Source organism: Nannospalax galili, unplaced genomic scaffold (assembly GCF_000622305.1).
Source record: "Nannospalax galili isolate Female #2095 unplaced genomic scaffold, S.galili_v1.0 scaffold1206, whole genome shotgun sequence".
Taxonomy (NCBI): domain Eukaryota; kingdom Metazoa; phylum Chordata; class Mammalia; order Rodentia; family Spalacidae; genus Nannospalax; species Nannospalax galili.
In genome coordinates this window covers 234,857-262,579 of record NW_008355162.1, presented here as the reverse complement: position 1 = coordinate 262,579, position 27,723 = coordinate 234,857, and the positions used below count along the sequence as shown (strand labels likewise).

Sequence of the window (27,723 nt, the reverse complement as noted above, 5' to 3'; positions counted from 1 at the left end):
CGTAGCCTTTAGCTATACATATGGACTCTTAAAAAATTATATTGGCCTCTTTAATCTTTGGTTGTACTTTCCTTTTGGGTGTTTAAGGCCATACAGTTGGCCCAGATAAACCAATTTTTTACTCTTAAGGTCATTTGAGGAGCTGTTCCTCGGGGGTCACATGGGCTTGGGAGGAGCCCCTGGCTCCTTTCTTTTACCAGTTCTGCCTATGTGAAGATAAGTCAAAGGTCCTACTTGACCATGGTTGGCTTCACTGGGAAGCATGGAGGAAATGATTCCTCTATGTTGACCTTCCTCTTTGTAGACTGGACACTGGTTCAAGTCCTTCTGGTAGGGTCTCCTTGGCCTCCTAGATCAAGAGGACAGGTGACCCACCACAATTACAGGATATTTTGAGAGATGCTCATAGTCCCCTGGAACTAGTCGACTTAGGAGGGCAAGGATCAAAAACTGTCCTTTATGTCCCTCTGACCAAATTATTATAGGCCTCAAAGTATGTCTGTTAAACATCCAAGAAGGTTAGTTCCACCAGTCTGGTACTTTTAATTACTGTGTCCATTTTTCTTTTTTAATGTCAAAACATAATTACAGATTTTTAAAATGTAAACAATTTAAAAGCCAACTCTAATAAGCTTCTGGATACAGGAAGGGCAGGAAGAAGGCAGCCTTAAGGACAACTGGGATCAGTGACACCAAGGCCAGCATCCTCCCCTCTCCATTGCTTCCATTGACCTCATTCATTCAGACCAGATGCTCCCTTGGGTGGAGAGATGTCAGTCCCAGCTCTTGGTTCCAGATCAGAGGAAGCGAGGTTTCTTCCCTCTCCAACTGTAAGAAGCACCTAGCACTTGCCTTGGGTGGCAAGTTCTCCCACTCTGAAGACCAATCCTGTGACCAGCAATGGGCACTATGGCTGAACCAGGAGGTGATACAGGGGAAATGGGCTCCTCTTTCAGAGTTCTTAGTCTCATTCATAAAAGAATTTAAGAATGGACACAAATGGAAGCTCTAGGACAATTTTATTAGAATTTAAAGAAAAACCCTCAGGACAGGCAAGATGTAGATCTCAGCAGCTGCCCTGAAGAGGGCAGGGATTCCAGGCAGGAAAGGTTCACCATCTCGTTAATGCACTGGGTATCCCACCTATCTCTTGAACATGACTTAAGGTGAACCCACTTTCCTAAGGTGGTCCTGTGACCAGGTCCTGTGATTGACTCCACAAAACTCCAAAGTTAAGGTTCCACCCAGGACAGATATTCTTAGTCTCCTGACCAATTTTCTCTCATGGGCTTTTTTGCTACTATAACAAAGGGCCTGCCCTGTGGCTGGTGGATGAGAGCTCCTAAGAATGGGCTGCTTTAAGCCTCTGAATTTGTACTTGGCCTTCCTATTGTCTGGACAGCTCTCCTTCCAGACAACTGCATGGTTTTCTCACCTGCTTACCTCGTGTCTATGCTCAAATATTCTTTGTTCTGTGAAGGCTTCATCAGATTCCTTATAAAAGTCAGGACCCCATGGGGCTAGAGAGATGGCTTAGTGGTTAAGAGTACTTACTGCTCTTGCAGGGGACTTCAGTTAGTTCCCAGAATCCACATGGTGGCTAATACTTGTCCATAACTCCATTTCCAGGGGATCTGACACCCTCTTCTTACTCTTGCATATGTCAGGTATGCATATGGTACACTTACATACATGAAGGGGAAACACTCATAGACATAAAATAAAATCTTTTTTAGAAGGCCAGACTCTTAACCATCTACTAACCCAGTCTTTTGTTTCTCTGTTGCAAATACACCATCTGGCTACCATATTTTCCTTGTGTTAAAAGACAAACTTAGGCATATAAAAGTCTTAATGAGCTTATCTGAACATTCAGTAAGCCATGAATCAGGCAGTACCAGACCGTACTGGGCTAGCATCTCACTGAGGTGATTTAAGGGGGGGAGATTTTATAAGGTGTTGGCAGAAACAAAACAAAGACATTATTTGATTAGTTAAAATGGAAAGTCTTTAGCTGGAGGTTAGCTGGTAGCTTCTCACTGGTAAAATCCCCACTTAGTAGTTAGTTGGCATTTTCTGATTGGGAAGTTTTGTAGTTACTTGGTGGTATTTAGAAAATTCCTAATTGTTGATTATTTGGCAGTTTCTGGTTAGTTATATTTTTAAAAAATTTTTATTTTTAAATTATGTGTGCGTGTGTCTGTGTTAGGCTGAGTGTACATGAGGCGTGCCTGTGGGGGCCAGAAGAGGGTATTGGATTTTCTGGAACTGGAGTGACAGGCAGTTGTGATCAGTTCCACATGTGTGCTGGGAACTGCTCTTGAGTCCTCTGCAGGAGCAGTATACATTCTTAACAGCTGAGCCATCTCTCCAGTCCCCTCTGGTTGGTTTTACTTTGTGTTTCTAGCTGTGAACTAGGTTACTGTTTGCTTACATAGAAACCAAGGTGTTAGCGTTGTCTCGGTGCAAATCACTTCCCAGTTAATAAATTTCTAACATTTATAAGTGCTTAGGTATAAGAACAAGGTTGCTACTAGAATATAAGCTCTATTACTACATACATTTCTTCCCTAAAGTATAAGCTCTATGGGGTACAGTCTTCATCTGGGTCAGTCACTGTTCTATCTCATGTGCCTATAAAGAACCCTGATGCATTGTAGGTGGCCAGTAGCATTCTGATGATGGCACTGGAAGCAGAAAGTAGAGGAAAATGCCCTCAAAGGGAAGGAGCATAGCCTGGACACGGTGCTGGGGGTCACGGAAGCAGGCAGACACTCCATGGTTGGAGTCCATGTCTCTGAACTGGTAGTTCTGCCTACAGTGGGTCTTCAAGTCCCACCTTCTCCTCAGGGAGCAGCTCCTTCCACCTTCTCTCCCCTCCCCAGGATAGAAGCAATAAAGCACCTAGAAAGATAGAAGATAGCATTAGGAAGGCTGTGCCTGCAGGAGGAAATGTCTGTCCATCAAGCTGGCCCCAGGTAGAGTGTGTGTAGTAAAGCCACAACTTCTAGACATGTGCCCTGTCCAAGACATTCCTCTCTCATGGGCAGGAAGCTGGTACTTGGGGTCTGACTGAGGACAAAGTTGTGGTGGGAAGGACAGTGTCTTCATAGGACTAGGAACAGCCAAGACAAAGAGACTCCTGGGATGAGGAAGTAGAGCCTGGGTGCCCTGGGGAGCAGATCCTCCCTGGGGACCTGAGAGAAGAGGAGGAACCAAAGTAAACGAATGACCTTGTTCTCTGTCCTCGGCCCCCACTGTGTCCTCGCAAAAAGGAAATGGGAGAATTAGCTACTTTTCTTGTTTCTGTGACAAAAGCAACTTAGGAAAGATGGGTTTATTTTGTCTCACAGGTCCAGGTTAAAACCATCATGGCAGGAAGGAAGGCATGGCAGCAAGAGTGTGAGGCGGCTGTTCACACTGCACCCAGAGTCAGGAAGCTGAGAGACAGAATGCTGGTGGTCAGCTCACTTTCTCCTTTTCATTCAGTTCAAGACTCCAGTCCATGGAATGGTGCTTCCCACATTTAGGGTGGATCTTCTCACCTCAATTAACCCACTGTAACAACTCCCTGACAGACACGCCCAGTTTGTCTCTAAGTGATTCAAGATCCTGTCAAGTGGATAATCAGTATTAACCATCATGAGGGACAAAGTCTTAACAGCTCCATCCTTTGGAAGGGCAGCTCCATGATGATATGATTTTTTTTAATCTGATTTATTGAGGTGTCTCAAGTGTTCCCCAAAGTGCCTGGCACCTGGTACACCTCTGTCAGTATTTGTAGGGCCACTGGAACATCAGCAACAGTCTAGCAACCAACCATAAGAGACAGTTGAGCTGGATGGCCAGTGTTCCTTTAAGCAGCAACACTGTTCTATGGTGGGAAGAGCCACCTTGACAGTAGGAAGAACCAATCTCCAGGTGGGAAGTAGGGGTCATGGAGGCCTTCTGCTTAGATCCTGGGTGAGACCATTGAAGGCCTCCCTTCAAGATAAACATCTACACAGCCCAAAGTCCCTAGATCCACCTCTGTTTTCAGGGCTTGCTTGTTGGAGTGATAATTGCTTCTGTTCTTAAAAGATTGGGAAAAATAATATTCAGCCATCTTTCCCCAAGGTTCACATGGTCTCATGACCATATCTTCATAGGTGAGGAAATAACTTCCCTGAATGCCAGCAGTGACCAGGATAGTGACTTTCAAGGAAATTCTAAGCTCATCAGTACCCCACTGGTACCCATGTCTCCACAGAACCTGAGTCCTTTGGCAGGCTTACCATAGACTCTCAATCCTGAGCCTAGAAATCTGCATCTGTAGTTTAATGATTTCTTCCAAATTGAAACATTCCTCCCTGGAGAGAAGAAGACTCTTAAGACTTGGGAAGCTCTCAGATCTCCTACCACCACCTGCCCACCTAACTCCGCACTCCAGACTGTTCAGCCTTTTGAGACCACCCCCTTTGCCAATGTCCCTGTCCAGCAGTAAGTAGCTAAAGAAAGACCACTGTTGCCCCTTATCATCAACAAAAGACTGGAGTGTTAAGTTCCTGGCAGGCTCCTAAAATGGTGATGCAGCTCCCAACATTCTAAAATGACAGGTTCATACTTAGCCTTGGGAAACTTCCTTTGCTTATTGGGAGGCCAACCAATCCTGGGCTAAATTGCCCAGCCTATGTTATAGAAAGTTAACCAACCACTTAAGTGCCTATAAAAGATGTCTGACTACCAAAAAAAAAGACTTGGGATGCTAAGGAAACTTAGAAGGTTCAGGAAGCTCATAAAACTTAGAGGACTCAGGAAGCTCAGAAAGCTTCAAGATTCACAAAGCCCTTCTCCAAGGTTACATTAGTAATAATTGCTGGGATAGGAGTTCTTTGGTGGAGCTGTTTGAAAGTTGAGTAAAGAGTTCTAGGGATGCAGTTGTGATGAGTCATTGCTCATGCTGGGGTGGGTCTTTCAGTGTTGTAGATACCTTTGAGTCACCAGTGCTCTGCTAAGTAAACCTCATCATCCTATAAGTAACCTCAATAAACGTGTTAGTTCACCAAGCTAGACTGGGGTGGAGTCATCAATGTGGTCTGTCATTGGTGTCCTACTTGGGGTAAATAGACATTTCCTCATGTCTCCCCAAGAAAAGTCAAACAACAGTGTTCCATAACCAGCACTCCACTTACTCTCTTCACACTTCAAGAGAGTGTCATGTTCTTTGAGGCTTTGCATCAAGTGGAGGCATGGGTTCTCAGCATGAAGCCACACAGCCCGGGACTGCCATAGCCGTTGCTCCCCAAGCTCCTGGGATCCTCAGGCAGTGTGTGATGTGGAGGCTCTGGTCACAATCACTGATGGGCTGTGGATCCAGAGAGTTGTCTTCTCCTGGGAGCCCAACCAAGAATTCCAGTCATGCTAAGGAATGCTCTTAATTAAGGCCTAGAAAGGGAAGCTAAGGCTGGTAGAGGAATGCCCCCCCACCCACCAATCTATTCAGGCCCTAGTCCTTGGAACCTGTAAAGTTTCCTTGAGTAGGCTAAAGGGACTTTATAGACATGATGAAGTCAAGAATTTTGAGATGGGAAGTTATCCTGGACTATCTAGGTAATCCCTAAATGCAGTCATAAGCATATAAGAAGGTGGCAGGGGGAGACCACATGTGGAAGAGAAGGCAGTGATGTTGCCACAGAGCTGGATACTGAAGTGTCTTGGTGTGTCCCAGACTGCCTGTTTCCTCCAAGGGGCAGGGCCTGCTGCAGAGACCTGCCTGCAGAAGGGCTTCTGGGAGCCATCTTGTGATGGAAGTGGCGAGTTGCCAGGAATGCACGGCAGCAGGTGTAGAGAAAAAGATGGCCCTGGCGTCTCACCTTTCACCCGCGAGGATGCGAGAGGGGGCATTTACCAACCTGGGGCAAGACTGAGGGCCCAAGATGTGAGAGCAAAAGTTAATGGAGACTGTGGGCAGGCGCAGAAGCGATCTGGAATGGCAGGCTGAGCCGCACAGAACTGAGTGCCGGGTGTGTGTTTCTATGTAAGTCCCCCCATTTACCAACGGGGCCTGCTGCAGAGAATTGACTAAGGAGGGGTTTCTGGGAGCCATCTTGTGATGAAAGCAGCGAGCCACAAATGTGGGGGTGGTGGACGTGGAGAAAAAGATGGCCCCAGGGTCTCACCCGCGTGGACGCAAGAGGGGGCATTTACCAACTTGGGGTGAGACTTCAGGCCCAAGATGCGTGGGTGAAAGTTAACAGAGACTGTGGGTGGGTGTGGAAGTGATCTGCAGAGCTGGGTGTCAGGTGTGGGTTTCTATGTAAGTCCCCCAATTCACCCTCTCCCTACCCAAGGGCATAAACCATAATAAATTCACATAAAAAGATGTTATATGGTTTGTCTGATTGCACAGGAGACCTGAGAGAACTCTGGCAACACATGGCCACAAGCCAAGGAATGCCAGCAACCACCAGAAACTGGCAGAGGCCAGGAACAGACGCCCCCACAGAATTTCCAGGAAGAAATTGCTGACTCCTTGACTTTAGCGCCACGAAACTGATTTTGGACTTCTGCCCTCAAAAACTCCAAGAGAATAAGTTCATGTTAAATCAGAATCATTTATTCCATCAGTCATGGGGCACCTGACTTGATGTTCTGTCTATTATGCTGGCCACTGAAGGAGCCTGGCAGGGAACCAAGAAGTCTTTTAGGGTGTTGAATCGAAAACCACTGGTGCTGCAAGGCCCGTTTCTTCTCCCTTGATATTGGAGCTATGTCTGTTGGGTGCTGTTGTCAGATTGTACTCCCCTACCCAGATCTTTACTAGCGCTACTGTCTGCCAACCTGGTAGAGCTGGCTTCCAGTGGCACCAGTGTCCCAGTTCCTCTGGCAGCCTCTCTGTATACTAACCTGGCCTGAAATCTACTAAGAAGCTCAAGGCAAGCCGAAGGAGTCACAAACTGGTATGCTCGGCATCCTCTCCAGCTCAGGACCTCTCCTGGGATCACCACCTCCAGGTCCATCCTGCCATTTCACCTGTCAGAGTCTCCATCTCTGCCCCCAGGCTGTGCCCTTTCTGCAGCAGAAGAAGAAAGTGGTCAGCCAGGCATTGTGGCACATGTCTTTAGTCCCAGCACTTGGGAGGCAGAGGCAGGAGGATCTCTGTGAATTTGAGGCCAGCCTGGTCTCCATAGCAAATCCTGGCCAGCTGTGACTATGGGGAGACCCTGTCTCAAAAAAAGACAAAAAAAAAAAAAAAAAAAAAAAAAAAAAAAACAAAACAAAACAAAACAAATTGATCTTAATCCTTGGGTGGCCAGATCCTGCACAGATCTGGTGTATTAGCCTCTTCTGTGTTGCTATAACAAAATACAAAAACAGATTTGGAGGCTGAAAGTCCAAGATGAGGTAGCCCAATCTTTTGGGGGATTGGTGAGGGTTCCCGTGCTACATCACAACATAGTGCAGCTATATACAGAAGGGGTTGATCACATGGTATGGTTTCACTTTCCAATAACTCACTATCATGAGATCTAGCTTAACCTTGAGAGACCAGCATTAACCCCTTCCAGGTAGAACCACATGATCTATCTTGTATTGGGTCCCACTTTTCAAAGGTGCCACCACCTTTCAATACTGCCACACTGGGGACCAAGCTTCTAGCACATGATCCTTCAAGGGACACATTCAAACATTATCTAAACCATAATGCCTAGAAAGAGCATGCTTTGAAGTCTGTTGGCAGAGACACAGGGAGGCTGGTGTGAGGACTCACCTGCCTCTTCCCAATATAATCTCTGGAGGGATCTGAGTCTGACCCAGTTCCTGTACCCCTCTTTCCTGGATTTGGAGGTAAGCCTGCATGCTTGTTACAGGGACAGCTCCTGCAGTCCTTAAGAAAGCTGCTTTAGCCAGGTGTGGGGGCGCACGCCTTTTATTTCCAGCATTTGGGAGGCAGAGGCAGGCATCTCTCTGTGAGTTCAAGGTCAGCCTGGTCTACATGGTGAGTTCCAGGCCAGCTGGGGCTACAGGGATACTGTGTCTCAAAAAGGCCAAAAAAGAAAGTTGGTTCATCAGATGGGCTGAAGAGATGGCTCAGTGGTTAAGAGCACTGGCTGTTCTTGCAGGGAACTTGAGTTTGATTCCCAGCACCCACATGGTGGCTAACAACTGTCCATAACTCCAGTTCTAGGGGATCTGATGCCTTCTTCTGACCTCCGAGGGCATTGCACAACACAGGTGCACTTACACACATGCAGGCAATACACCCATACATGTAAAATAAAAATAATAAATATTAAAAAAGAAATCTGCTTCATCAGAAAGTCACCAGACTTGCTCCCTGCCCTGCCCAGTGACTCTGCTTCATCCTCTTCCCCTGCCCACTGCCAGCTATAACTCCAGGCATTAGGTGAAAGGTGGGGCATTAGTTACCTTCCTGTTGCTGTGATAAAATACCAACTTATAAAGGAAGAGTTTATGGGACTTATGGTTCTAGAGGGATGAGAGTCCATCACGGCTGAGGAGGCATTGCAGGAGGCCGCTGGAGCAGACAGCAAAGAGCTTCAAGCATGCGCAGGAAGCAGAGAGACAAATTGGAAATGGGTAGTGGCTATGAACTCTCACCCCCTGCCCTGGGATGAGCTTCCTCCAGCAAGGCCATACCTCCTAGGGAGTCCATGACCTTCCAAAACAGTGCTACCAACTGACCAGGTATTCAAATACTTGAGTCTCCAGGGGGAGGTAAGGTGTCCCTCATTCAAACTAACAGGTGAAAACACAGGGTCTTAACTTTGAAGAACCCCTGGGCCTTCCCAGTACCTCCCCTTATGGTCCCTGGTTCCATCACCAATGTCCTTCATTTCCTTGGCTCAGTTTCCTGACTCTCCCTGTCCTTTTACCCCCATGCACCTCCATCTCCAAGGACACCTTTGGTCACCTGGCCTCTGTGTATAGCCTCTCTTGTGGCTTCCCACATCTGTGTTCCATCAGGACATGATGCTCTGGCCTTAGTTCCCTGGACTCTGAGCCTCACTGGACTCCTCTTGGAAACCCAGTGAAAATTGAACCCTAGACAAAGAACCTGCATTGCTTGGGTTAGCCGAGACCCTGTGTGTGGATCCCAGGCACCTCTGGTCAGGAGCTTGTTCCCAGCCTCAGGTGTGTAAACCTTCCTGTCAGCCCACCTGTCTTCTAGCTTGGACGCTCTGTGCTTGCTCTACCCTCAAGGCAGTCCCAGCACTTCAGACCTTCTTCCATTTGCCTGGATTATTGAGCCCACAGAAAATAATCCCCACAGTACCTGACTAGTGTTCCTCTCACGCTGATCTGAACTCAAGCCCACTTCAGCGGCAGTAGCTTCAGCAGCAAATAGAATTCCCCAAGTCAGGCTTCGGGCCTCTTTGTGTCTGGTGCAGGTTGCTGGGAGAGGAGAGCTTGCTGGAACCCCACCTATGAAGAGCGGTTGGAAAGATTCCTAAGGGAAACCTATCTTAAGAGAATGGATGCTGAACTGGCAGAAAGAGCACATGCTTCACCAAAGATGCTTAAATCTGCTGTGTCTCTTATAGGTTACCCCTGTCACACCCTATGTCCCCACTGCCAACAACAGGCTGCCCAGACCTGGCTTTGGTGCTACGCCTGACCACTGGGCATGTCATTTGACTTCTCAGCTGGATTATCCCAATTGGCAGTGCCTGCTTCATCCATAGGCTGAGCCAGCTGGGACCTGCTGGGAAACACTTCCCTCTTCTCCAGAAGAGGAAGCAAGAGGGTAGGGGACGGAATACATCTACCACGTACCCTGGAGAATTAAGTACAAATGCTCTTCAACTTACACTGGTGTGTATCCCATCATGAGCTGAACATGCCTTTAATACACCTACTCAGCAACATGGGATATGGTAGAATATCAGTTATTTTCTCTCATGATGGGCTGACCTGGAGCTGCGGCTTACTGCCACTGCCCAGTGTCAAGAGGGAATCATACCTCTTGTGGTTAGCCTGGGGAAAAGATCTGAATTCAAAATCTGAAGTAAGCTTTCTACCAAATACCTATTGCTTTCACACCATTGTGAAGCAAAACAATGATAAGTGAAATCATTGTAAGTCAAGAGAAGCTGACTCTCTGACCTCAAGTTCTGTCATCTACAAAATGGGAGATGGTAATTCCTGTTCACAGCTGGGCCAGGGTAAGGGCAGCTGGAGAAGGCTGCTTGACAGGCTAGCAGACACTATTCAAATGTGAACTGGCTGTGGGTCTTCTGGACAGTTCTTCCTGAGCTTGGAGGAAATGTGTTGGATTATGGTCCCCAGGTGAGCAGCTCCAAGCTGAATTGCTCCATGCAGACCAGATGTTCACCTGTACATTATCCGCAAGAGGCACCTTGGTTTGTGAAAGGCCACTGGCAGACGATTCTCTGGAGCCCGGAGTTAGGGTTAGGGAAGAGACAGGTCCACAAGTGGCTTAGCCCTGGAGCAATAGGCCTCGCTGTATGCAGAAACTCCTTTGGTGGGCTTCTGACAACCTCTTTTCAAGACCACACTTGAAAACCCCATTTGCAGAGTCCTCTCTGCCTTGCCTTCTCCCTCTCCAGCCTCCCCCGCAGCCCCCAGGTCCAGGAGGGACTGCACTTTGCAGCAGTTTCTGTGGCTAACCAACACTGTATCCTAGATTTTAAATTCTGAATTTTAAGTCTTAACCACTCCCAGAAGAGCAAGGCTGGAGGGCAAAGAGCCCCCAAACTCTTTCCTTAGCCACAGGTAGGATAGCACAGCAGCTCCCACAGGTAGCCTGGGAGGCTGCTCAGACCTCAGCTGGACTTTCAATCTAGGTCTAGAGAGAACATGGAAGGGGCTTAAAGCCCCAAGCACCAGGAAATTGGCCAGACAAAAGAGGGAACTCCCAGGGCTACAGATGGCTTTAAAAACACTGGCTGCTCTTATAGAGTTTGTGGGTTCAAGTTCCAGCACCCACAGGGCAGCTAACAAGCCTCTATAACTCCAGTTCCAGGGGACCCTATGCCCTCTTCCAGCCTTTGCAGGCATTATACAATACAAGTACACTTACATACATGCAGGCAAAGCATTCATAACACATAAAACAAATTTTTAAAATTTTAAAAAGGAGACTCCTCTCCCCACAGAGCAATGAATCAACAAAGTTGTGTATAATACCCAGTGTTACCATTTCTAAGATTTGGTTTCTGGGGGAGACTCCTGAGGCAGAGGCTGGGCCTTGGGACCTAGAGACTAGGTAACAGTGGAAGGCGCTTGCAGGCAAGGCTGGGGTGTTGTTGGGGGAGGCTAGGTGTGGTGGCTTGGGCAGGGGCCAATGAGGAGTTTGGAATTCCCCAGGGCTTTCCAAAAGCCAGAGAGCTGGGGTGAAGTAGATTGTCTCTCTCATCTTAACTTCCCATGCCGGCCACAGCTGGGAAGCCCTGGGTGAGTGCTATGGACAGCGTTCAGCAAAGAACTGAAGTGGATCAGGAAAAGTAATGGGAGGGAGGAGAGGTGTCCAGGGGTCTCAGGGTGAGGCCATACCCTGCCCTGCACTCAAGATAGAAGTGCAGGGAACTAAAGGGAGAGTGTGACTCAGAAAGCCGCCCAACAGCGTGGTGCAAGGAGAAAGGCATGTCTTGGGTGTATTCAGGGCCAGAGGAGAATGTTTTGTGGTCATGGGGACTGCCCCAGCTGGTCTGCCTCCCCTACTGGCCTGGAAGATATGACAGGGAAAGCACCTCACATCAACAGAGAGGAAATGTTCCCTCTTCAGTCTCAGACAAAAAAGCTAGGGTTCAGAGTGTAGCTAAAGCACCAGTAGGCCCACGCAGGTGGGAACAGGCTGGGAGGATTACTGAATCTGGACTGGAAGAAAATGGGGCTGATAGGCATCGAGTTGGAAAAGGGATGGTAACTGACACAGGGAACAGGAGAGTCCACAAAGGCTCCAGGACTGCTGTGGTTGAAAAGTGTCCCTAAGACACCTGTTGCCTGTTAATGCATTCTAGACATGATAGGGAACCTGCACCCATGGAAGCTCCACTGTATGGTAAGCTAACAAGATCTGCAGAATGACAAACCCTGTGGACATGCCAAGGTGGATGAGGGAATGACACAGGGTCAAATTTCAAGGTGAAGAGTTACAGGCAATCAATGGATGCTGAGGGAGGGAAATCTGTTTCAACAGGGATTATCTCCCTGAGTGGTTGTCTAATCCCAAATGGGCAGCCCTAAACACAGGTACACATATGCACCACTAAATGGACATATATATGTAAAGATATATAAATGTATGTATATGTAACAATAATAAAGATGAGGACAAGAAGTTAAGAGGGACGGGGAACATGGGCGGAGTTAATGCAAAGACAACACTCAGGTATGAAATTCTCAAAAATCAGAAATTAAAAATCAAATAAAAGTGTCCCCTAAAGTTCATGTGCTTGAAACTTTTTCTGGGTCAGCAAGATGGCTCAGTGGGTACAGGCACTTGCCATCAAGCCTGACAACCTGAGTTCCATCCCCAGGATCCATGTGGTGGAAAGAGAATTGACTCCTGCAAGTTGTCCTCTGATCTCCACATATAATCAATCCATCAATCATTGTAAAAAATAAAACAAAAGAAACTTCATCTTCCATGCAAAAGACACGAGCTCTTTATGTTCAGGCCATGAAGGCTTGGTCGTCATAAACAGGTTCACACCATTCTCATGGATGGATTCATTATATTGAGAGTAGGCGTGTTATAAAAAGCAAGTCTCAGTCTCTCCCCCCGCCCATCCCTCTCCTTCTTCCTCTCCCTCTCCCGCTCCGTCTCCCACTCCCCTTCTCTGCCTTTTGCCATGGGATAACACTTAAGACCCCCATGACTTCCCAATCTCCAGAACCATTAGTCAAATAAATTTCTGTTTGGCTGGGCATGGTGGCACATGCCTTTCATCCCAGCACTTGGGAGGCAGAGACAGGTAGATCTCTGTGAGTTTGAAGTCAGCCTGGTAGTGAGTTCCAGACTAGCTGGGGTTACAGGGAGACCCTGTCTCAAAAAGACCAAGAAAAAAAATTCTTTTCATAAGAAATGACTCCATCTTTGGCATTGGGTTCCAGCAGCACTAAATGGACCAAGACAGAAGCTGAGGGGAGCTCAGACCTGGGTGGGTCCCAGGGCTGGCCCACAGTACTGGGTCAGGAACAGGGCATCAGAACCAGAGCCTGGCTGGACTAGCAGTACTGTGACTGCTCAGAGGCCTCTGAGGTTTCCTGGGCTCAGCCCCATCCCTCTGACATTTGAGGCCATCTGCATTCCCCATCCCCTGAAACCATTCTCATGGCCTCCCTTTTAACAGGTCAGTCTCTTCCATCTCCTATAATCACACTTCAGCTTCATCTCTCACACTTGATCCTGCCTGAAATAGTCTATTTTTACACAAAACTGGCCCCTTCTCCAGCTTTATCTCAAGAAGGCTCTCCAGGAAGTTCTTCCTGAGCACTCCGGTCAGAGGGACCTAGAATGTCTCCGGAGCCTGGAACACATTGAGCAGTCACTCAACACTGACATGAATACAGGATGTGGCACCAGCCATCCTGGAAAAAAATGTCATCTGCTGTCCTTGCTGCATGGAACTGACAGTCATGAGGGAGAGGCAGACAATAGCCAGGAAAATGAGCAAATCCACAGTGACAACAGTGACATCTGTTATGAAGGAAACACACTTGTCCAGTGATATCCTGAAGGACTGGTTCCAGGACCCCACACAGGACCCCCTCCCCAGAAAATGCCCAGGCTCTGCTCCATGTGCCCTGATCCTAACCCTTAAACTCTGGGCCAGCCTACAGCTGGCTCCTACTGGGATCCCCTAGGTCTGAGCTCATCTTAGCTTCTTGGTTTGTTTAGTGTTTTATAACAGAATACCCCCCAAATCTGCAACTGTTCAAGTCCCTCCTGTAAAATGGTTTAATATTTACATATAACCCATGCATGTCTTCCTGTTCTCTTTAAATTATCTCTAGATGACTTATAATATCCAACACAATGTAAATTCTCTATAAATATTTTAAGTTTCAAATTAGACTTTAATTTATTTGTGTGTATGTGTAGGGGAAGAGTTTGACTGTACTTGTGCCACAGCACATATGTGGAGGTCAGAGGACAATTTGTGGGAGTCATTCTCTCCTTTCACCATGTGGATCCCAGGGATGGAACTCAGGTCATCAGGCTTGGTAGCAAGTGCCTTTACCTGCTGAGTCAGCTTACTGGCCCAATCAACAATTATCATACTGTATTGTTTAGGAGACATGGACAAGAAAATAATTTGTGCATGTTCAGTGTAGACACAACTTTTTGAATATTTAAGTCTAGGGTTGGTCTAATCCATGATGTAGAACTCAGTGCATGAAGAACAGGTAAGCCTCTGGGGCATGGAAGGAGATCCAAGGACATGCAGGAATTCTGAAGCTAAAGAAAGATGGCCTGACTGGGATGGAGAAGGAAAGCTGGGAAGCTAGTGTGGGGGGGACAGAGGAGGGGGGTAGGATCTGGTAGTGCTGAGGACCTGGTGACAGGTTTGGGTTGTGATCAAGGGCTACAGGAAGCTAGCACTAGACGTGGAAGTATAGAGTAACTAACTTGCTCAGGACAAAATGGGTTGGAAACGTCAAGACTGGATGCCAGGCCACCACTTTGGCTGCAGTGGTAATGAGAACTGAATGTATTGGAAGAGCAGGATCAACAACACTTGGGAGATGAGAAAGGGGAAGGATTCTGGCAGAAGTGACCAGGAAGCAGGGGTGTCCAGCTTCTGACATTAAGAAATAACCTTATCTACAGAGCAGGTTAGAACACGTGACACAACATGTAGTCTACTTCGAGGCAAATTCAGCAGCAGACACAGGGCAGAGTGGAGAAGGCTGAGTGCCTTTGGAGATGTAGAGGTGTGAGATGCCAGCGAGGGGTTGGGTAGACATGTCAAATGAACAGCTCACTATGGGGTCTGGCAATTCTAAAGACAGAAGGTATAAACCTGAGCATCCCCATGGTGCCAAAGTCACCTGTAATGAAATATAGGCTATCTGGAACTCCCAAGTGTCACCTATAGCCTCAGTCCCTGCCCTGGTTAGCCTTAACTGTCAACTTGACACAACCCAGAGTCACCAGTTAAGGAATTGCCTAGATCAGAGTGGTCTGAGGACACATCTATGGGGAACTGTTAATTGATGTAAAAGCATCCAGCCCACTGTGGGCAGTACCATCCTCAGGTAGGTGGTCCTGATCCATGTGAGAAAGCTGGCTGAGTATAAGCCTGCCTGCCTGCCAGTCAGCAGCATCCTCCGTGGTTCCTGCTGTACTTCTTTGGCTATCAAGTGAGTTTCTTGGTCAGCGGTAATGCTGTGTGGATAGCAAGCAGGTATGCCACAGGTCCCTTCCTTGACTGCCTGCCTTGACTTGCCCCAATGATGGACTGTGACCTAAAATAAACCTTCCTCATCCAAGTTGCTTTTAGTCAGAGTATTCCATCATGGCAACAGAAAGAAAACTAGCATAGTCCCTTCTCTGAGACCACCCCATCTTCTTCCTCATTCTCTACTACCCAATATCTGCAATATTGTTCAATATCTGCAAGACCTAGAAGTGACCTATGCATGACAAGAAGTTTGACCAACCTTGGTTTAGTAGAATAACTAGGATTCTGGCTGTTGAAAAGGTGGCAACATTGGCACCCATGATAGAGGACAGAGAAACAACTATAGAATGGGAACACATGCATGTGTGTGGAAATATGTGAGCTCCATTTAACTCTTAAAAACTTTAGTAGTGCTAGGTGTGATGGTGCATACCTTTAATCCCAGCACTTGGGAGGCAGAGGCAGGCAGAACTCTATGAGTTCAAGGCCAGCCTGTTCTACATAGTGAGTTCCAGGCTAGCTGGGGCTACAGGGAGATCCTGTCTCAAAAACAAAACAAAACAAAACAAAACAACAAAAAAACCAAAACCCTTGGGGAGCAAACTGGAAAGATGGCTCAGTGGTTAAGAGCACATGTTGCTTTTCTAGAGGACCCAAGTTTGGTTCCCAGCACCCATACTGGGCAGCTCACAACCACCTGTAACTCTAGCTCCAGGGGATCTGATATCCTCTTTTGACCTCCTACACATAAATACATTTTAAAAACCACAAAACAGGGGCTGGAGAGATGGCTCGGCAGTTAAGAACACTGGTTGTTCTTGCAGAAGACCTGGGTTCGAAACCCAGCACCCACATGGCAGCCAACAACTTTCCGTAACTCCAGTCCCAGGGGATCCGACAGCCTCTTCTGACCTCCGTGGGCACTGCATGACACGGGTGCACTTACCTACATGCAGGAAATGCATACACATAAAAAACAAACAAACAACAACAACAACAACAAAACCCCACAAAACAGGTGGAGCCTAGATACCCAGGGACAGTGTTTTGGAGGAACTGGGCACATACCTGAAGTTTGGGAAGAGTCCAGCATCTGGTGGCAGATGCAGGCGTAGCTCTCGCACGTGAGCTTTCTGTCACTGTGGCAAAATACCCAAGACAATCAACATACAAAGACAAGAACTTCATCATATCACTCGACTAACATCACTTGTTCAAATATACATATTTCATTGCACAAAATGGTGGTGAGAACAAATAATAATGCATCATATATTTCAAAATTGCTAAAGTCAATTTTATATGTTTTCAGTGCATGGGGGGGGTAAGTGTGTAAGGTGATGCATTTGTTAATTAGCCTAATTTAATCAATTCCTCCTTGCAAATAGGAATCACAGTGCCATGCTGTACCTTGTGAACACATACAATTATTATTCAACACTTTTAAAAGTGAGCATGCTATCTAGCTCTATCACCAAAGACTGATTCTATCTCCAAGGGGAGGCCATCATTTTAAAACAAAAGGAAATAAAAGAGATGTAGGAGTTGGAGCTGACCATTCGTTGAATGCTACCTCGCTTAGTCAAGGATGCCAATAGCTCCACCTCGTGGCATGTAGAGGAATTACATCACCTACCTAAGAGTTCCCCCCGCCACCCACCTCCCCCCCTTGGACCCAGAACAGGGACGCCACAGAGTATCTCTTCTCATTTTCCCAGCACTTTACAGAAGAGAGCCTTGTTCTCATTTCATTGATGGGGAAAGTGAGATTCAAACAGTGGAGGTGGCATTTCTAAAAATCACACATTTGAGAAGTGGAGGAGAATCTCAACACTAGCCTGTTGTCTGTGCCAATGGCTTATAAATCTTGCTGATAGAATCCTCCAGGCAGCCTTTATAAACTGGAAATGAGCTGTTAGGACCACCCACATACATGTGGTTCTTTGCTCTTCTAAGCAAGCATTTACTCAACATAGACAAAGCCTGGAAGATGCCCTTCAGGACCTGGCCAGCCCTGGGACCGGGGTAGGCTCTAGACAAGCTTCCATGCTTGTTAAAATTGTCATTGTTCTCTTAATAATTTATACAGAATTTATTTACATTGAACAATATGTAAAGTGTGTTATAAGAAATCTAGACATAATTTAAAGTACATGGAAGGGGGTCGGAGAGAGGTCCCAGTGGTTAAGAGCACTGGCTGTTCTTGCAGAGGACCCAGGTTCATGGTAGCTAACACCATCCTTAACTCCACTTCCAGGGGATCTGACATCCTCTTCTAACCTCCGTGACTACTGCTCAACATGGGTGCACTTACATACGTGCAAACAATACATGCATACACATAAAACAATAAATTTCTGTGTTTAAAGAAAAATAAAGTACATTTGAGGATCTACATGGGTTATGCCCAAATTCACACATATGCACATTTATGTGCATTTTAAAAAGGGCGTAAGCACCCTTGGGCTTTGGTGTCTCCCTGCAGGTACTGAGGGATGAATGTGTGCTCTTGCACACTCACACGCTTACAAGCATGGGGAAGAAAGGGAAGGGAACATCAGCAATACTCTAGTAGCTGGAAACAAATACTTGAGTGGAGACTGACAGCTGCGTACATTAATCAAATGTCTGCTGTTTTCCCAACACTGTGAAAATGAGAGTCAAGGCATAAAGGCTATAGGATCCCCTAGATCCTGACATAAAGGACAGGGTACATCAGGTTGAAGGGTCCCACAGAGAAATGGGAAGACAGTGAATGAGGCTGCAGCACCACCCTTCGAAGTCCTCAAGACCACCCAACCAAGGGGAGTTCAGGTGCCTTTCCAGGCTGCCCAGCAATGCCCAACAGAGTCAGGCTAAGAGAAGTATGTCTGCCATCTGTAATCCTGATCTGCCCTAAGGTGAAGGCCATTGGTCAGCAAGTCCTACCCCCAATATCCTACTTCTCTCTTTCATATAAATGTGAACAGAAGGAAGAGGGCCAACCACTGACACTTGAAGAAAACCAGCTTCCTGAAAAGGAAAGCCAAGGGACTGGAGAGAGGGTCAGTGGTTAAAAGCACTGGCTGCTCTTGCAGAGGACCCAGATTTGGTTCCCAGCACCCACATGGCTTACAGGCATCCCTAACTCCAGTTCCAGGGAATCAGAAACCCTCTTCTGGCTTCTATGGGCATTGCATGCATACACAACATACATGCAGACAAAACACTCATACACATAAAATATAAATAAATTAATTAATTAATCTTAAAAAAGGCCAAGAAAAAGAGACCCCCAGTCATAGGGACAGTTCTGGACACCAGAAACAAGGGGCAAGGAAAACTAGATTCCTCAGAGAGATTAGAAGTGATGTTGCACATTTTATACTCAGCTACCTTTTTCTTTCAGTGTTTGTTCTGAGACTTATTTATCATAAATCTATCAAATAGTTGATATGTTCCATATTTCTTAGTATTCCTGCCCCACAAAATATTGAATGACATTTAAGTTGATTCTGGGTTCTATATTTTGGGTTTTTTGTAATTACAAATGATGCTTCAATTCCATTTAACCTCCCCAGGCTTCTGTTTTTGGATACTCGATGTTCATAGTTATTTGCAAAATTGGGACACAATAAGAGAATCTATCACATAAGGTGCATTTAAGCTGATGGGAACCCTTACAACAGTGCAATGGTAATCTTTGTACCCAGAGGACAATTAGCAATGTGTGGAGATATTTTTGGTTGAAACTGGTGGGGATGTGAGCATCAAAAGGTAGAGGCCAAAGATGCTACTAAGCATCCCACGATGTGCAGAGCAGTAGTCCCCTACATGAAAGATTTGAATGGTCCCAAACAGCGACAGGGCATGACCCAAAATAAGTACTCAATCAATGTCTTCTTTTCAAAGCTTCAATGAAAGTTCTTTTCTTTATTGTCTACACGAAACAGTGAGAGTCTCTCAAGACTTTTCTCTTTAAATATGCATGAAGAACTTACCAGTATTGATTTACTTAGCCATGAAGAACATCTAAGTAAGTTCTAAAGTACAGGAATTACACTGAATAGTTTGTTAGCATCAAGTAATAACTGAGAAATTAATTGGAAAAAGTAGCCTCATCCTGTTTGACCCTTACCCTACTACAACCTACCCAGAATTCCAAAGTCAGTCAGTTAAAAAGAAAACAACTCACAAATCCCTATTTGCTAAAGAAACACAAAGTGAAATAATAATTCCTTAAGCAATACCCATTAGAGTATTATATCTTAAAATTTAGTGAGTACAGCCAAAAGAAAACGGAGGAAAAATAGTCTTGTGAAATTTTATGAAGTAAAGACAATTGAAAACAAATGAGCTGAGCAGGACAGTACCAAGAGAGGAGGAGGAGGGATTTTATAAAAATAAATTAATGAAATGCAAATATAGCTCCAGTAAAGGCTGCCTTAAAAAATCCAATAAAAATAAAAAATAAATGGACAAAGCTCTGATTCAAAGTCTGACTTTACAGGAGGAGAAAAAGCTAGGATCACAAATAATACTGGGATAAAGGTAAGGAATTTAAGTACACACAGACAGGAGGAAGGGCCTGGTACGGACGGGAGATAGAGTCCTTGGTTGGCATGACAAGGCCCTGAGTTTCATCCCCAGAATTCTGTTTAAGATGGAGTGTTGACTATAACTACCTGATTTCAATTGCTCCCAAAAGTCCATGAAAAACACAATAAAAGAATTAATAGAGGGAAACACACCCCCATAGGGAGAACAGAAAGGGAAACAAAATTTTAGAAGCCCAAAAACAGATACTTGAGTCATAACTGATTTAGACTCCAGATCCTATAAACTAATCCCGGAGAGAGGAAAGCTGAGAAATCAAATTAAAAATTCAAAATGTTGACACTGGGGAGATGGCTCAGTGGGCAGGATTGCTTATGTACAAGTGTGAGGATCTGAGTTTGAATCCCCAGCACCCATGTAAAAAACCAGACATGCATGTGCCTGCAACCCCAGCATGACATAAGGACCCTGTTGGCTGCCAGCCTGGCTCCAGGTTCAATGAGAGGTCTCGTCTCTACTGACTAAAACAGAGAGTGAGAGAGCAGGCCACCTGATGCCCTCCTCTGGCCTCTGTGCACACACCCACAACAACCCCACATACAACTTCAAATTGCAGCCCCTGCACCACAACCTGCACTATGCAATCCACCAGCATCAGCAGAGCAGTGAAATCCTGGACATCCCATCTCCTATTCCACAGCCAGGACTCTGGCCAGAATGTTATCTGTCCTCAGCAGCAGTCACAGCAAAACCCTGGAAGTTTCCAGACCCCATTCTACAACCAGAGCTGGGGTGGTGACATCGGCAAAGCCCTGTGTCTTCCACCCTCTACCTGGTGGCATAAAGAGACTTTGTTTTATTTATTTTTTTCTTTTCTTCCTAAAAAGTGACCTAGAAAAACCCAAAGCAGAAAGGGGTCTTCTGCTACGAGAGGCAGGGCAGGAACAGCATGGGAGCGAAGCAGCATCCGAGGTGCAGAGCAGACCAGGATGGGATTGCAAGGGCCCAGGAAACTGGGCTACTGCCAGAACTAAAGCCCACAGAGGGAAACAGGACCTACATGCTAACTTGGGTGACCACCTATTAAAATTGAAGATTTAAGGAGGATTAGAGGTCCCCTAACCCGATAACCAAAATATGAAGGGTGCAGTAGGAAAAAAAAAAATCACTCATTGTTCCCAGAACCAGGAAAACCACAATATGAGTTAGAGAAGAAAACTGACGCCAGTACTGACATGAATCAGATGTTGGGGTGATCTGACAAGCACTGTAAGGCCTGTCATGAAAGGGCCTCAATGGTCACAGAAAGAAAGAGGGGGGAGAGAGAGAGAGAGAGAGAGAGAGAGAGAGAGAGAGAGAGAGGAAGGAAGCTAGATGGAAGGAGGGAGGGAGAGAGGAAGGGAGGGAGGACAGCCTCAGGAAAGGAAAAGAAGCTCTAAAAAATGAAAATTACAGATCTGAGAAGCCTAAGAATTGCAACCTAAAAGCTTACAGGATAGACTTCGTAGAGTGGAGATGACAGAGGAATCATTAAACTTGAAGACAGACTGACAGAAGATACTCAGTCTGAGTATCTGAGAAAAAGATAGTCTGAGAAAAAGTAGACTGAAAACAGTCTCAGGACTTGTGGTACTAGAATAGTTCTCCCTTATCTGCAGTTTCACTGTCTACAGTTTCAGTTAACAATGGTCAACGACAGCATGAAAACATTAGATAATTTTGTTTTAAACTGCATGCCATTCCAAGTGGCATGATGAAATCACATGCTATCCTGCTCCAGCCCAACCAGGGCATGAAACATTCCTCTGTCACATCTTACCTGCCCATTAGTCACCTTGTAGACTTCTTGGGTATCAGATGAACTGTTGTGGCATTGCAGTGCTGTGCTCAGGTAACCCTCGCATTACTTAATAATGGCTCCAAAGTATAAACTTGTATTATAGGATATTGTGACAACTGTCTGTCCAATTTTGTTGTTAGCTTTTTTTTTTTACCTCATTGTGCCTAATTTATAATTTATAAAGCTTTACCATAGGAATGCATGTATGGGGGGGATGACCCATAATATCTGTAGGGTTTGGTGCTATCTGCAATTTTAGGTATCCATACTGGAGGTCTTGAAACACATCTCTGAAGATAAGGGGAAACTGTTCAAAAAACAATATCATAAGAATTCCAGGTGAGGCAGGAGAGATGGCTCAGCAGTTAAAAACACTGGCTGCTCTTGCAAAGGACCCAGGTTTGTTTCTTGGCACACACATGGTGGCTAACAACCATCTGTAACTCCAGTTCCAGGGGATCCAACACCCGCTGAGGGCATTGCACGATATGGGTGCACTTATATACATGCAAGCAAAACACTCATACACATGAAATAAAAATAATAAGAAGCTGGAGAGATAGCTCAGCAGTTCAGAGCACTGGCTGCTTTTGCAAAGGACCCGGGTTCAATTCCCAGCACCCACATGGCAGCTAACAAGCAACCGTAACTGCAGTTCCAGTGGAATTCGATGCCCTCTTCTGAGCTCCACAGGCATTGCACAACAGCAGTGCACCTACCTACATGCAGGAAATACACTCATATACATAAAATAAAAAATAAAAATAATAAAAATTAAAAAATAATTCCAGGTGAGAACAAGACTTTGAGACCAAAAACATATTCAACTAGATGACTGAACATTTCCCAGACTTCGTGGAAGACACAAGTCTACAGATTCAAAGATTGGAGTGTAGTCCAAAGAGACTCATAAGACATGTCATAATTAAACTTCTTTTTAAAAAGCATTTTATTATTTTGATTTTATGTGTATGTGTGTATCGTCTGCATGTATGTAAGTGCACCCATGTCATGCAATGCACGGAGGTCAGAAGAGGGCACTGGATTTCCTGGAACTAGAGTTACCATCAGTTAGCTGCCATGTGGGTGCTGGGATTTGAACCCAGGTCTTCTGCAAGAACAGCCAGTGTTCTTAACCGCTGAGCCATCTCTCCAGCCCATAATTAAACTTCTTAAACAAAAAGTAACTTAAAACATTTTGGAATAGCTAAAGAGAAGGGAGGCACAAAGGGACAATAGGTAACAGCAGATTTCTCATCTGAAACAATGGGGCAGGAGGAAGGGGGACAGCAGAGGAACTGCAGACTCTGGAGCCTCTACCTGGTGAAACTGTCCTGAGGGAATTAAAGGGAAAGAAGGACACCTCAGGTGAAGGAAATGCAGTGGGTTTAATGGCAGCAGACCAGCTTTACAGAATAGCTAAAGGAAGTTCTCCAAAACCAAAGACAGTGACATCTGAACCTTCCGAAAGGAAAACAGACAATGGGATGGGTAAACAGACAGGTTTTCTTAATCACAATTTATGGTTAAAGTGGGATCATCTTCATAGTATGCAAGGTAATGTAGAGCAACTACTTGAGGAAATGTACTTTTTGGTAGATAGGGGCTTGAGGGGTGGCTTACTGGTAGCACACTTGCTGAGCACATGAAAAGCCTCGGCGGGCTCCATCTCCAGTATTACAGGGGGAATAATGGGGCAGGTAAAAGGACAAAACTGGTAAAATGACACCAGTAGGTTGTGATGAGTTACATGTATATATATATATATATGGTAATACATAGAACAAGAAACCCATACAATGTGATACAGCTAAAGCAACTGTGTAAATTCATCATAATGGAGGTCCAAAACATGCCCAAGCAGCCAATGGGAAGGCAAGAAGAAACAAAACAAAACAAAAAACAACAGCCATCAGAGGCATAGTAAACAGAGGGAACATACAGAAAATAAAAATTTAAATGATGGACAGCCCCAGCATCTCAGCAGTTGCTTTAAATGAAAGCAGTCTGAATATGCTAATTAAGAGAAAGAATGGAACGATGGATAAAAAAATTATGACACAACTACATGTTATCAGAAGAACTCATATCAAATTAATGATACAGGTAACTGCTATAGTTTGAATATGGTATGTCCCTGACAGGCTCATGTAGTTGGAGGCCCAGTGGCGAGCTGCTGAGCTTTGGGGAAAGAATTGGATCCTGAGGGCCAAGCAATGGGTTTATACTTAATGGATTCACAATATGATGTCGTTGTTAGGAGGTGGTAAAAGGTAGGAGGTGGAACCTAGTCAGAGTAAGTAGGTCATTGGAGGTGTAGCCCGGAAGGAGGCGTGCCCCAGGAAGCTCTATTTTGTCCCCTATCTTTTCTTCTTCACTGCCACTAGAGGATTGAATACCATGATGTTCTGCCTCATCTGAGTAACAGAGCCAGCCACCATGTACTGAAAGCCCCCAAACCAGGAACCACAGAGTTTTCCTTCCTGAAGTCACCCCAAGTGTCTGACCTGCACAGCACCTGGAAGTGAACAGATGATGGAAAAAGATAAAAAGTTTCCAAGCTGGGATAGTTTCACTGGAGTATTTCACCGAATATAAGATCTATTTCTCAAAACAGAAGAGGGGCACTTCACTGATCTTATGGACCAGTTATACTCTGATAAAAAGATAGCACAAAAAAGAAAGAAAATAAAACTACAGACTATGTCTCTCCTAAACTTAAATGCAAAAACACTCATGAAAATATTGGCAAATCAAATCTAAGAATGCATGAAAAGAATGACACACCATGACTAACTGGGATTTATCCCAGGTATGAAAGATGTTTCAGTATTCAAAAATCAACAAGAGAAGTACCCGTCATGATTTTACCAACTTAGGCAGTAAAAGCATTTGTCAAAGACATCATCTATTTATGATAAAGCATTCATGATAAAACTTTCAGTGTGTAGGCTGGGGATGTAGCTCAGCTGGTAAGGTGCTGACCTAGCATGCACAAAGCTCTGCATTTGATCCCTAGGACTACATAAAACAGGTGTGGTGATGCATGCCTGTAATCCAATCCCAGCACTAGGAAGTGGAGTCCAGAGGATCAGAAGCTCAAGGTCAGGACCAGGGAGATGGTTCAGTGGGGGAAGGCACTTATTGCCAAGCCCAATGACCTGAGTTTCCCAAGTCCCATGTGATGGGAGGAGAGACTCTACTATTACAAGTTATCCTCTGACCACCACATGTGTGCTGTAGCGTGTTCATAAAATAAAGAAAGCTGTAATTTAAAAATCAATTTTAAAAGCTCAAGGTTATCTTTGCCCACATAGCAAGTTCAAGGCCAACTTGGAATACAAGGGATACTGTTTCAAGCAAATAAGGAAACAAGCAAACAAACAGAAGGCTGGGAGGATGATTCAGTGGGTGAATCTGGAGGACCTGAATTGGAATCCCCAGAACTCACAGAGAAGCTGGGTGCAGTAATGTCCATCCACAATCCCATCACTCCCACTGCAAGATGGGAGGCTAAGGCAAGAGAGTGTGGTGGACATAGCTCTCAAGGGCCAGTGAGTCTGGTGGACCCAGCCATCAAGAACAAACAGGAAGGTGGAAGGTGAGGACTGACACCTGACATTGTCTTCTGACCTCTACACATCATGACACACCCACACACCCACATTCATACACATCACACGTGCACACATGAAAGAAAAATACAGACATATTTTGGGAGTGGTGATTCACACCTGTAATCTCAGCACTCAGGAAGCTGAGGCAGGAGGACTTACAAGTTTAAGGGAAGCCTGGGCTACAGAAGGAGACAATGTCTTTAAAAACAACAACAAAACCAGAGCATTTAGAATAAATGGAACTTTCTCAACTGCATAAAGAAAATATACAAAGCCTTTAGCTAACAACATACTTAGTGGAGAAGACAAAAATGCTGGAAATAAGGCAAGGCTATTAATCTTACCAGTTTAATTTGACATTAGTACAGGACAGTCTAACCACCAGGAAGACGGGAAAATCTGGGCATGTGGCCCTTGCCTTTTATCCCAGCTCTGGAGAGGCAGAGGCAGGTGGAGCTCTGGGAATTTCAGGCCAGCCAGGGCTACATAGTGAGATCCTGTGTAAAAAAAAAAGGAAGAAAGCATAGACCGGAAACGAAAGAAGGAAGATGGTTTTATTCGAAGATGACATGATTGTCTACAAAGGAAATTCCAAGGAATGTACAAAAAAAAAAACTTAGAACTAATACTTGTGTTCAGCAGATAGAAGATTTCCATGCAAAAAACTACTGTATTTTTATATACTGACAAGTAGGTACTTGAAAAATAAAACATAAAATTGCAAATGAATCTAGTTATGCTGAAAGTATTTTGAGTGCTGTGATAGATCAATATTTATCATTTAAATAGCATAGTCAATAAGGAGATCTTCTGGCATGTCTACATCTGCTATGTTTTCACAGTAGCAAATGAGTTAAAGTGGTATTTCAAGATATCTCTAGTGTATTCTGTTATGGCAATGAAAATGAGTTAGAACTAGAGAGATGAGGTGGTTATGCAGTATTGTAAGTGCACTAAATGCTGCTGAATTACACATTCTGAAGTGGTTAATTTTTACATAATGTGAGTCTCATCTTGGAAAAGAAAATGATAATAATTGGAGAGAAACAAAAGGTCTTCCCAAAAACCAAATAGCACAGGAAAATACTGGTTTGGTGTTAGTCAGAGACGTGGCTGGGACTGTTACCTGTCTTTAGTTTCTCTTATGATGGTGATGGTATTTCAGTTCACAGTTCAAGGTTACAGTAGCAGGAGCTTGAGGTAGCTGGTCACATGTGTCTACGGTAAGGAGGCAGAAGCAGTGGATCAAGGCATGCAGCTGCTCAGGTCCTTTTTTCCATTTATACAGTCAAGGATCCCAGTCAGGAAATGATGCTACCCACAGTGGCTGGTTCTTCCTACCTCAACTGTGATAATCAAGATAATCCCCACAGGCAAGCCCAGAGCCTATTTCTAAGGTGATTCTAGACTGAGTCAAGTTGGTAAGTGACCACAACCATCACACAGGTCCAATTCTTTAATTTTATGTGTATGAGTGGATTGCTTGCGTGAAGGTAGGTTCACCCGTGTCGTGCAATGCCTGGCGAGGTCAGATGAGGGCATCGGATCCCCTGGAACTGGAGTTACGGATGGTTGTTAGCTGCCATGTGGATGCTGGGAATTGAACCTGGGTCCTCTGCAAGAGCAGCCAGTGCTCTTAACTGCTGAGCCATCTCTCCAGCTTCCCCCAAGTACTTTTTCTTTTGCTGATAACACAAAGCCACACAGTGAATAAATTATAAGAAAAAATAGTTTATTTCAGCTCATTGTTCTGATTTAAGTTTGAAGGGCCACATTCAAAATGGCAAGAAGTGCTATGTTTCTTTCCGGCCTGGTTAACGGGACAATTCTTTGAGTTACATGCACAGATATATGGGTGGCACGTGGGCCAGAGAATATGATTCCCTATCCAAGAAGGATAGGATGGCAGGACCATAAGAGGAAGGGGCCTAGATCCCTGAGTCACTCCCTGGAAGAAAGTCTCCTGCTAACTAGGAATGTTCTCAACAGAGTATGAGCAAGGAGTGGTGAGTTAAGCCACAGAAAGTGCATGTGTATTTGTTGGGGCAGACAACATTGCCCTGAGCCAAAATGTTCCCATTTCTGCTTAAAGAACTTTGAGTCAGATTTCTATTCTAGAAAATGAGTAAGTCTAATAAATTCTAAGGTGGCCATCAGTCAAGTTCTACATAAGGGAACCTGTAATGTCTGTCACATGACATTCTGGATGAAGCTCTGTGGCCCTGCCACCTCTAGGAGGACCCATATTCTCTGACTTTTGCTTTTTGTCCCCACTGAGGTTCCCCGTGGATTCTGAGCCAACTGTAGCCCACAGAGATGTCATCCTTGGGACCATTAGTCTGGTGCAAGGACCCTG

The 27,723-nt window shown here is 45.2% G+C and overlaps 1 protein-coding gene and 1 long non-coding RNA gene across 2 annotated transcripts in view; both read right to left on the bottom strand.

Moving 5' to 3' along the window:
- The window catches only part of LOC115067550 (protein argonaute 14-like), a 103,596-nt gene that overhangs the window by 68,505 nt on the left and 7,368 nt on the right, over nt 1-27,723 (bottom strand). The gene's annotated exons all lie outside the window — the stretch shown is intronic.
- On the bottom strand, nt 2,314-16,513 carry LOC115067546. Its single transcript, XR_003846947.1, has 6 exons — nt 16,443-16,513; nt 9,278-9,426; nt 6,886-7,051; nt 5,172-5,370; nt 4,275-4,349; nt 2,314-2,904 (listed from the first exon to the last, which is right to left on the bottom strand). It is a non-coding gene; the product is annotated as an uncharacterized LOC115067546 (long non-coding RNA).